The sequence below is a fragment of the Gymnodraco acuticeps genome, unplaced genomic scaffold (genome assembly GCF_902827175.1).
Source record: "Gymnodraco acuticeps unplaced genomic scaffold, fGymAcu1.1, whole genome shotgun sequence".
Lineage (NCBI taxonomy): Eukaryota > Metazoa > Chordata > Actinopteri > Perciformes > Bathydraconidae > Gymnodraco > Gymnodraco acuticeps.
This window is the reverse complement of record NW_022989768.1, coordinates 3913335-3924741: the sequence shown is the minus strand read 5'-3', so window position 1 is coordinate 3924741 and position 11407 is coordinate 3913335. Positions and strand designations below refer to the sequence as shown.

The 11407-nt window shown below is 46.9% G+C and overlaps 1 pseudogene; it reads right to left on the bottom strand.

The window, feature by feature from the left end:
- Positions 1-365: 365 nt before the first annotated feature.
- On the bottom strand, positions 366-10937 carry LOC117547926 (annotated as a pseudogene).
- Positions 10938-11407: the final 470 nt, after the last annotated feature.

Genomic DNA, 11407 nt, shown 5'->3' with positions numbered 1-11407 from the left:
ACAGCAAATTCGGCCGCTGTTCCTCAGAGGAACACAGTGGCGGAGGAAATGCCTCAATGTCAATGGGGGTACATGTGCGAGCCCCTTTCATAAAACGGCAGACCAAGGGATGTTGGCTAGCCGTCTTTCCCTCAAAGCCCACTTGGCATGCAGCAATAGCAGCCAGGTACACTTTGATCGTAGAGAAAGCTCTGTGTTTATCAATCAGGTCCTGTAGAAATGATAGAATCACCCCGACAGGACATTGAAAAGAGATGTGTCCTTTTTGAAGGACACCCTCCACTTACAGTCATAGAGGGACCTGGTGGAGGAAGCTTTTGCACTCCGTATAGTGTTTATCACCTTCTGAGGGAGTCCCACTGTATTCAGGTTATACCACTCACGGGCCAGGCCTATAGTGTCAAGCGCTCTGGGTGTGGGTGAAAAATCGTCGTCCCCGCCTGAGACAGTATGTCCCTGTGTAGCGGAAGCTGCCACGGCTGCCCGCACAGCAGCTGACATATCTCCGCCAGCCAGTACATTGCAGGCCAGTGTGGAGCTATTAGGATCAGTGTGTGGCGTTGTTCTCTCACTCTGGCCAGAGTTGGGGGTATCAAAGCCAGGGGTGGGAACGCGTACAGAAGGACCGGAGGCCAAACGTGCGTGAGCGCGTCCAGCCTAACGGTGCGTTTAAATCGCGCATTGAAAAGAACAGCTGACATTGAGCGTTTTCTTTTGATGCGAACAGATCCACCGCGGCCCGGCCGTAACGCACCCACAGCCAGGGCCGGACTGGGACAATAAGTCAGGCCGGGAATTATACACCCAGCCAGGCCACTACCAGTTTTCTTTTGTGCCATTTTCCTGGATTTATTTGTCAATATTTACAGCCTTGCTGCCCATAGTGATAGCCCTAAACTTTAAATCTACTACCCCAGAATAAACATATGGACATGGGTTACTATTTAAAAACATTTTGCAAATCTATTTAGGAACCTCCATGTGAACATATTTTAAGTGGAGGTGGACCTCAATTCCTCTAGGGGGGTCCGGGGGCATTTTTTTTTTAAATGTTGGACTTAAATGCATCAATCTGGTGCACTTTGAGGGGGAAATAAAGAGACTACACCAGCGCCTGACTACACCCATATGAAACAGAACAGTATACATTTAAATAATCATAAAATCATAAGAACATGGCCATAACCAATAACATACCATATCCAATATGAAAAAACACTGAAACTTGTTTATTTATTTGTTTTTGGTTCATTTATAGTTGTGAGTGTGTCTGTGCTCCTGAACCAGCCTCACCTGTCTCCCCCCCTCTCCCCCTCTCCCCCTGCTCCTCTTTGAGGCAGCAGCAAAGACTAGTTTTAGCTCTCAACAAGTTTTTAAAGTTTATCTTGCCTTTTTTCACCTAGTTAATTTTTTTAAATTATTATTCATGCATATTTTACTAATCACTCCCCCTTCAAATGGAAATATGTGTTTACATAAATGGTGACCAAACCGTTTGAGACCCACTGAGATAACTCAGACTAAGTTAACTATCTAAACACTCAGAGTCCTTTACCTCACCTGAGCTGTAGTTATCAGTCTCTCAGTCTGACAGGAGAGGACTCTCCTCCACCTTGTTGACAGTCAGCTCATTATATCCATTAGCGCCGCTCGCTAGCACCAGATGCTAACAACAACAAAACAAGTAACCGGTGCGCGCGCTTTCTCTCGCGCACACTCGCGCCCGCCACACATTCACACCCTCCCGAGCTTGAATGCGAGACCAATCGAGGGCTTTAGTGTATGATCTGTATGAAAGTGGCCATGTCGGCAGGCCACATCATGTAGACAGCCAGTTACCCTCTGTGAGGCAGAGTCAGACCCACATTTGCGCAGCGTTGCGTTCACAATACATACATAAAAAAAAAAAATCCTCAGGCCAGGCCATCGGGAAACCTCCCGGTCCTCCCGATGGCCAGTCCGGGCCTGCCCACAGCTGACTCACAATTATTGGATGTAGAGTCCAGTCTGCATATAGTGGTGCACCTCTGGACAACAGATCTGCCCCGAGGTTCATCACTCCTGGTACGTGCGTCGCTCTCAGAGAGAGGAGACGTCCGCAGCTCCATAAGAGCAGTTTGCGTGCCAGCATGTGTAACTGGAGAGAACGCAAACTCCCTTGGCGGTTTATATACGATATTGTGGTCGTATTGTCTGTCCTCACGAGGACATGATGTCCTCTGAGAAAAGACAGAAAGCGTTTTAGGGTGAGGAACACCGCTAAAAGCTCCAGATAATGTATGTGTGACCGTTGGAGGTCTCTGCTCCAGAGACCCCTCACAGGTCGACCTTCGTATATACCCCCCCATCCCGTCAGACATGCGTCTGTGATGACCACCTTCCGCGATAGGACAGCACCCATAGTCACGCCCCGTACTAGAAAAGTCGGGTGCAGCCAGTGGCGCAGTGCCATTACGCATTTCATAGTGACCATCACTCTCCGCGCGCCATGACACACGGGGTCCAATCTGAGGGCAGCTACCCAGCGCTGAAACTCCCTCATGTGTAAGCGTCCCAGTCGTACCACCAGGATGGCTGACGCCATGAGCCCCATAACCGCAGACGTGATCTAAAGAGAACATATTTGCGTGGCTGGAAATGAGCGAGGCAAGCCCTGAAGGCTTTCACTCTCTCTGCTGACAGGCGGGCTGTAAAGGGCACCGAATTCAGGCGTAGGCCCAGGAAGACAGTCTGGGCTGGGGACAACATGCTCTTTTCTGTATTTATTACGAAACCCAGGTCGAGCAGGTGTTTTACGAGGACATTCGTCTGCGTAATAGCCTCTTGCTCCGACTGTGCGAGAAGGAGCCAATCGTCCAGATAAGTTGCCAGGCGAATACCCTGTTTTAACGGGGGCTATCGCGGCTTCCGTACACCGTACAAACACTCGTGGGCTGAGAGACAGACCGAAGGAAAGTACTCTGTACTCGTAACAAACACCCTGAGAGGCGAACCTCAGATATTTCCAGTGTGGATAATATACTGGGATGTGGAAATACGCGTCTTTCAGGTCGACTGATGTGAACCAATCGTTTTGGCGCACGAGACGCAACAGAGATGTGTGAGTGAGCATTCTGAATTTGTATCTTTTGAGATATTTGTTCAGAGCCCTCAAATCTAGTATAGGCCGAATCCCGTTCCCTCCCCGTTTGGGAGCGAGGAAATACTTGGAATAAAAGCCGCTCTGAAACTGTTCGGAGGGTATTATATATAGCCTTCTTGTCTAGTAGCGAGAGGATCTCTTGCTCTAGAACAGTGGTTCTCAAACTTTTTTCAATAATGTACCCCCATTGAAAAGAAAATTCAGCCAAGTACCCCCTGATCAGTGCAGAAACTATTTGTTAGGGAAGAAATGCCTATAAAGAGGTACAGTACAGCGCCTGCACCATCAGTGTCTGATTTATTAAAACAACAACCTTGTAACTGAGAAACACTTAAATGCAAGCCTACATTTCAAATGATTACAATCCATCACTAAATTCATGGCAAACCAATTTTAACATCATGCAATAACACTAAGACGACATTAGTTGCATTGAACTGATCTTTTTAATAAGTTGTACTTACAATGTAGTGAGAAACATGGGCTTCACTGAGGATCTTTGTCATTCTCGGTGACAGGGAGGCAAACTGCAGTTATTACACTTCGCGTTTTGAAATATGTGTAACTCTGTTCATATAAAACCCACACTGCTCAAACTTCCTTACTTTTCCTAAAATTGGTATATTTATTTATTTTGGGGCGTGGGGAATGAAGAGGAAAAAAATATATGAGCATTTTATGAGCATGGGATTTTGACCCCTCATAAACATATGCATAATGCTGCGCTATAGGCTACTTTGCGGGCGGCCACACGCCGTTGCCAATCAACGCTTATTGTTTAGGTGTCCTTTGATAAGCAGGCAGTCATATGATTAACTAGAACTACCTAGATCTGATAGATTTGGACATAAACGCGAGTGAAGTATAACCGGACGCGAGAGAGATCAGAGATCAGATCAGCTGCTGCTGACGGAGAACATGCAGCTCTGCATGATCACAGCTCCGCCGCTGTGACGGACCGGTGAGCGGACCAAAAATACACTAAGAGTTAGACCTACAGTAACACACTTAGCTTATTTATCTACTCTGGAACTAGCTAAACTAGTTATAAATATATTTATTATTTACTGTCGAGTCACTTATTACAGGTTCAGCGAGCTGCACGAGACTGACGGGCTGTCAGGAGAGGGAGAGGAAAAGAGAGCACCCCGTTTATTTCCCCCATTTTATTATCCAGAATTACTGTAAACCTTTGAATAAAGTAGTTAGTAGTTTGTTTAAATGCATTACTTAAGTTGTTTTTTTCATTAACATAACATAAATCTCACATACCCCCCTGCAGTACTGCAACATACCCCTAGGGGTCCGCGTACCCCCATTTGAGAACCACCTCTAGAATATGGGCCGACTCTTTCCGGGCTTGCGAATGCAGAATGCCCGAAAAGTGAGGGGGGGTGACAGCGAATTGGAGTCTGTTACTCCGTGTTATTGTCTTGAAAACCCAAGCAGAATATGTGAGCATCCTCCACTTTTCGCTTCTCAAAGCGAGTGGAGATGTCACATCCTGGCCGTCTGCCCTCTGTGTCTTTATTTGTTGTGTTATGGGGCCCTCTAGTGGCTGAACACGGTGGTACCCCATGTTGACAACCCCGGTCGACACTGCGCATGCGCGTGGCGGTGATGCATTCACAACCCCGTCCATCGTCCGCCTTCTGACAGAGGGGTTAGACGTCAGACTGTTTATTGTTTTTATTGTCTTTTTTTTCATTTGTATTGACTGCGCCCTTGGCTTTAAGCCTGGAAACGACAGTGGAAAATGATTTATTAAAAGACAATATTGATGACATGTGTTTGTGTGACTTAAACGAGCTGCGGGGCTTGCTGTCGTTGATGTTAAGTCCATTTCCCTCATGGCACAAACTTGAGGATGACGTTCTGACATCACTCGAGGCGGCGGGAAGATGGGGGCATGGTTGCACCCCGGAAACACATGAGCATCTAACACTGGAACGTGTTCTGGAGCTGGAGAACAGGGAACTTCCAGCTCTTTTATCGAGGAGAGGAGAGGAGGCTGTCAGGCCGCCCTCTTCTTCTTCTTCTTCGTCTGATGGCTGAAAGTCTGGGCCGGCTGTGCCTGAGTGGCTGCTGCCGGAACCGGAGACTTTCTTGGCCAGCCCGTCCTCCCCTCGTGTCTGGGCTGGAGACCCGGGGCGGGCTGTGGCCTCTGCCGTTTCGGGATCTTGAAACGGGCAGGACGTGAGGCAGTCTGAGCGAAGGACTGCCGCGGGGCCGTTGAAGGCGGTGGCTGGACCCTTCGGGGAAGACAAAGCTGGAGAGCCTCATCCTCCTTCTTTTTGGATTCACACCACTGCTGCATCGAAGCTAGAGCGGAGCCAAATATGCCCTCGGGAACAATAGGCATGTCCAAGACGTCCTCTTTTTCCCGGTCTGGAAGGTTCGTCAGGGTAAGCCACCTGGCTCTCTCCTGTACCACCATTATCCCCAGTGCTTTGCCCATGGCTTGGACTGCACAGCGCTGCACACGGAGGCAAATGTCCATGATCGCTGCGATTTCGTCCCACACGGCAGGCTCAGGTTTGACCGTCATGTCCTCGCAGAGCTCCGCCTGGTAGGCGGTCAGCAGCGAGGAGACGTTGAGCGCCCTGGCGGACAAAGCTGCGGCTTTATAGGCTCGTTTGGTCATTGCTGACTGGAAGCGGTCTGCCTTTGCCGGTAGCGTGGGGTTCCTGCTTGGTGCCGAAGCCAGCCGCGGTTGGAGGTGGGCTGCCACCAGCGGCTCCATCAGCGGCATGCGGAGCAGGCCGAGCTTCTCCATGCCGTCACAGTCCAAGGAGGAGGCACCCTGGATTGGGGCCTTGTTGCTGAAAGGGCGGTCTCTCCACGAGACCGACACCTCATCCAGCATCTCTGGAAAGACTGGGAGAAGCTGCTTCCTCATCCTCGCTGCTTGGGGCAAGTTCTTCCCCTCATAGCGAGATCTGGAGGTCTCCTTGGCCACTTCAGGCCAGGGGATGTCCAGCCTGGACGAAGCGCGTTGGCACACGGCCTGCAAGTCCATACTGAGGCAGGGCGAAGCTGGTGTGCTTTCGCCCGGGGGAGCGGACATCGCCTCCGGCTTGGCAGCCTGGGCAGATGAAACGAAGATGTCATCTTCGTGCTCATTCGAGTCAGATAAGAGGAACTCAGAGGCATCCTCCTCCATATAATCCAGCTGTAGGACATCCTCCGCGGGTGGAACCACGGTGAGGTCCAGTTGGGAGCCCCAGCTTGACACAGCGCGGGGCTCCGCTCTCGCGGCTCTTGCCGCCACCGGGCCCCAGCCTGACACGGTGCGGGGCTCCGATTCCGCGGCTACCGCCGTTGTTGAGCCCCAGCCTGACACAGCGCGGAGCTCAATCTCCGCGGCGGTTGCCACCATTTTCCCGATTGCCGGCCGGCGAATCAACGGACATGAAGGGGTCCTGTCCCGACAGGCTAGCTTGGCGCGCTAGCCGTCGACGGAGGCTCTTAATGGTGAAGCGGGCACAATACCCGCACGAACCGGGGGTATCGATAGCTTCCTGGGCGTGTTCCAGCCCAAGGCAGGACGAGCAGACCTGGTCCGTGCTCGAGATCTTAAACCCGCAGCCGCAGAGCCGAGCCTCCGACTCCTCTGGTGTAAGGGAGAGAAGGGTCCATCCTCGTTTGCCGGGGTGTCGGCGCGGAGGGACAAGCTAGTAACAGGTATATTACCGAGAAAATAAATCCAACCTTATCGTTATTACGAAAGGAAAAAACGACGGGGTAGATTTTTCTCCAAAAAATATGAACTGGTGTGTTAATATCTTTCTTATCTCCGTCTCCTCTAGTGTGAGGGAGAGAAGAGTCCGTCCTCGCTCGCCGTGGTGTCTGATAAACTAGCAACAGGTATGTTACTGTTTGAAGAAAAAATACAACCTTACCGTTATTTCGAAAGAAAAAACGGCAGGGCAAATTACAATATTAACTGGTGTGTTCATATTTTTCAATACTTCTGCAAAGCAAAAAAGTAACCGGCAAGCGCCCGTCGACCGAATGTTAGCTTGGGTTCAGTCTGTGGACCGTTAAGCTAGCCCGGCTACTGATATTCGAGATGTGCTCTGAAGCGAGAAGAGGTGTTTGAATGACTGTTACGTTCCCACTTGGCTAGGGTACAAACGGGAAACGACACGACCAGATTGGATTTGGTATATTTGTTACCGGTGGTTTTATTGTCACTGAAACTAGGCAAAATGATGGTCACACAGATTGGCCCCACAACACGGGTCAATCTGTCACTATAATACAACACAAAGGGTCTCCAAAAGAGAGTTGCCCCGCTATAGAAAGAAAAACAAATCTCACTACTCAAGTGGAAACAAGCAATAAACAAAACGGGACTGTGGAAACACACAGCTGGTGCGGGTCTACAGGTGCTAATCACCTGGCTCTACGCAATATCCACTCACAGGAACGCTGGTCTACAGGTGCTAATCAACCTGGATCTAAGCAGTATAAACACACAGGAATGCTGGTCTACAGGTGCTAATCAACCTGGATCTAAGCAGTATACACACACACAAAATCTCTACGCTAACACAGAACCCGACGACACACTTCTACTCAGTGTGCTCGCCTAGAACCCTACTATAGACACTGCTAATCAGTGGAGTTAATACCAAAGACACACGCTAAATCTCAGAATTCACAGAATGAAGGCTTATCACAAGGATAGGGTTGAGGCATCTGACACAAAATACAGAGCCTCCCGACTGTTGTCCGTGCTCAGCCTTTATACTCCTCCCCCGGATGACGTGGCAGAAGCGAGCAGGGGTTGGGCGACGTCTGTCCAATCCCCGCGGATGTTGAGCGGTCCGGACGGCCAATGACAGCAGAGGAACTGCACAGCTCATTTACATACACAAACAGACTTAAGCTCACAAGGTAGCAGCGGCTGTAACAATGACGCTGCGACGTAGCGCAAGCTACTTAAAGGGTGGGTGGATTCCCTGACGTAGATGTCAAGATCACCAGCCAATCAGGATTGGCGTAATGAGATTGATGCTTCTGTTTGCATACGCGTTGAGGCGCATCCCATAGTGAGACATCGAACGGAGTGTTATGAATGAGAACTCAGCTAAATGCTGCTGTGATTAAATGCCATATTATGTTCCAAACCACATCAAGGATTATTTCTGAAACAGTATGGAGCTCAAAATGCTTTTTCTCTCACGGGTTTACCACAAGGTGAGTTCCTTTTTATATCCTGCTTCTTTACACAAACACTCTCCAGTACAGCGTTAGCTCTGAGTGTTAGCAATGCTTGCTAATGTAAACACAGACCATATTACTTCCAAAACACATTGCGCATTGTTTCTGATGCAGTGACGCTTCTCACTGTTAAAAATGATTTGTTGACTCAACTTGATTAAGTCAAGTCATCTTGTTGCTTTGACTGAGTTAAGTTGTGTCAAGTTGATTCAACATTTATTGTCAAGTCTATTACACTTCAATAAATTAGTTGATACAACTTGTAGTCTGTTGACTCAACTTCATGTATCAAGTTATTTGGACTAGAAAATATTAGTTAAGATAACTTAAGAAGATGTTGGTTAAACTTATTTGATTGAGTTCTTAAAAATGTGTTAATCAAGTTGGCTCAACATGTACAACTGTGTTTGTTCAACTTCTAGTACCAAGTTAACTTACCAGGACAAGCAAACTAATAGCTACAAAGTTATACTATACATCAACATGAGAACTAGCTTAGTCTAAACTATATTAACACATGAAAAAATAGCTGAAAAGACATTTCAATCAGGACTGTTATTACAATATCAATAACTGAAGAACTCCAACCCACACACTCATTAACTGTTTAGTGTTGCTTTTTAATTCAAATAAGTGTGTCAATGGATGTCAACATATCATAAAGACCTTCCTTGGGACATGCAGACCAAACCTAAAACACCCTCTAACACACCATTGTTTTTGCTCTGGGCTGCTCAAAAACTGAAATTACACTGTCCCATAGATACAACTGTAATTGAGTGACTTGTTAAACAGAGTCCATTCTGAGGAGTAAGTGTTCAGGGTTGCTGCAGTAAAATGCATAGAAAATGGTATCTCTCTTAACTTAACTGTCAGTCAGAACATTAAAACATTCTAACAGTACTGAAATATCCACTCTGTTCATTGTTGCTGTACAACATAAAATACACACTAGTGTCTCTCTGACACTTCCTCAAAATAGAGCAATAGAAAATGAAAACCAAATAAACTGGTGTGACCCACAGAGGGGCTATACATTTGTTTTCCTCTTGGAACAGTGGACAAATGACAACAAATGAAAATGCATCCTTTGGAACAGATGCAGAGACATCTTCTTAGGCCATCTCTCTGGCCGTTTCTCAATGTCGAGTAAACCTGCTGCAGAGCCACTATTTCAAGTATACTACGTCATCGAGTGGCGCCGAAGGACTGTTTAAATGCATGTTAAATGCCCAGCATTCTGCGCCACTCTGTGACGTAGTATTCTTGAAATAGTGGCTCTGCAGCAGTTTTACTCGACATTGAGAAACGGCCTGAAACTGAGAAACTTAACTGTCAGTCAGAACATTAAAACATTCAAACAGTACTGAAATATCCACTCTGTTCATGGACAACATAAAATACACACTAGTGTCTCTCAGACACTCCCTCAAAATAGAGCAATAGAAAATGAAAATAAACTGGTGTGACCCACAGAGGGGCTATACATTTGTTTTCCTCTTAGAACAGTGGACAAATGACGTCCTTTGGGACGGATGCAGAGACATCTTCCTAGGCCATCTCTCTAACTGAGCAATATATTCTTTAGAGAGTGGACCCTGGGAGTGCACGAGTCCAACCCAATTCCCATGAACAGGCGCTGTATCACCTCAAAGGTGTATTTCAAGTCTTTTGGATAGTCAAGGTTCAGCATGTACTGCAATCCCATCAGGTTCACAAAAGCATTGGGTACATCACCAAGGTGACGTATGACTATCCTTTCCTCGATCACGAGGGCGACATCGTTGTAGGAAGCTGGAAGAGGTTCCTTCACATCTTCAACAACTGAAAGGACTCCAATCACCATTCCCTTGATGACATCCTCTTCAGGATCCGTTGGCTTCATGCAAAAAGAAACAAAAAACAACAACGAAAGTGCTTTAGAGATGCTTTGCCATATGTGCATACACAGACGACTCCTGAAACGACTAGTGTAACCCTGTTAATTGTGAACTCGTTTTTGTATCATCTTGAACGACATTTCAGCGCTTACCTCACACATCTTCATGATAGTTGAAGGATTCTCTCTCATGTACCATGGTAGGCCCTGCAACACTGCTGCCCTCTTCCTTTGGTTCGATGCCTGCCAAAACACATGATAAATTAATATTGCTCGTTGCTATCAGAATTATATAACCGCCTCACAGCTAACTTAATAGATTCCTTCCTATTCCGTGTGTGGCCTGCCTTCTCTGACCCTTGCCTGCCTCACTATCCCTTAAGCCTTTGTACCACCATGTTGTTTATTAAATCATTGAACTGCATCAGGCTCCTGCTTTTGGGTCCTTCCCCTGTATCCCGTCATAACAATTACATTGAGTTTACACGAGAACACATGAATGAATGTGGAAAGGCAGCTCTATTGCCTCAAAGTACTTTAAAGTAAAGAACTGTACTTACATCCTTGTCGAGGCTCTCCAATTAAGGATGTCATTTCTTTGATCCCCTCAAAGCGCTTTGACCTGAACAACTGAAGGAATTTCTGCAGGTGGCTGTCCAGACCCTCATAGAGCGAATTGAGGTCCATCGACTACAGCCTGGTGAATTCCTTGACGATCTATATGAAGAAGTGACATTATATCATTTTAGTCCAAGTTAAAAGTGACCTACGTTTTCACATTTCACAAGCTGCCCAGATGTAATATTTGGTATTGCACAAGCATATATATTTCAAACCATATACAAATGTTGAACATGCAATACATGAAATAGAAGAACATTATTACGATTTAACAGCTCTGTCAAGAGTTTCAGAATTGGAATATAAACAAATTTACGTCTGGAAGATGCATCTAAAACATATTCAATCGGCTCAATCACTTTAAAATTATTCTTGTAAAAAGTTTCTCTTTTGTATTCAGAGCCTAAAGGTCCGCCCTTTGACAGGAAACTTAGGGGGTTTGCTTTAATAACTATCTCTGTTATAGCAGTGGTGACTGCACTATTTACTGCACAATTGTGGTTGATCAGTACACTTCCAATTATTTTTGGTGTGCA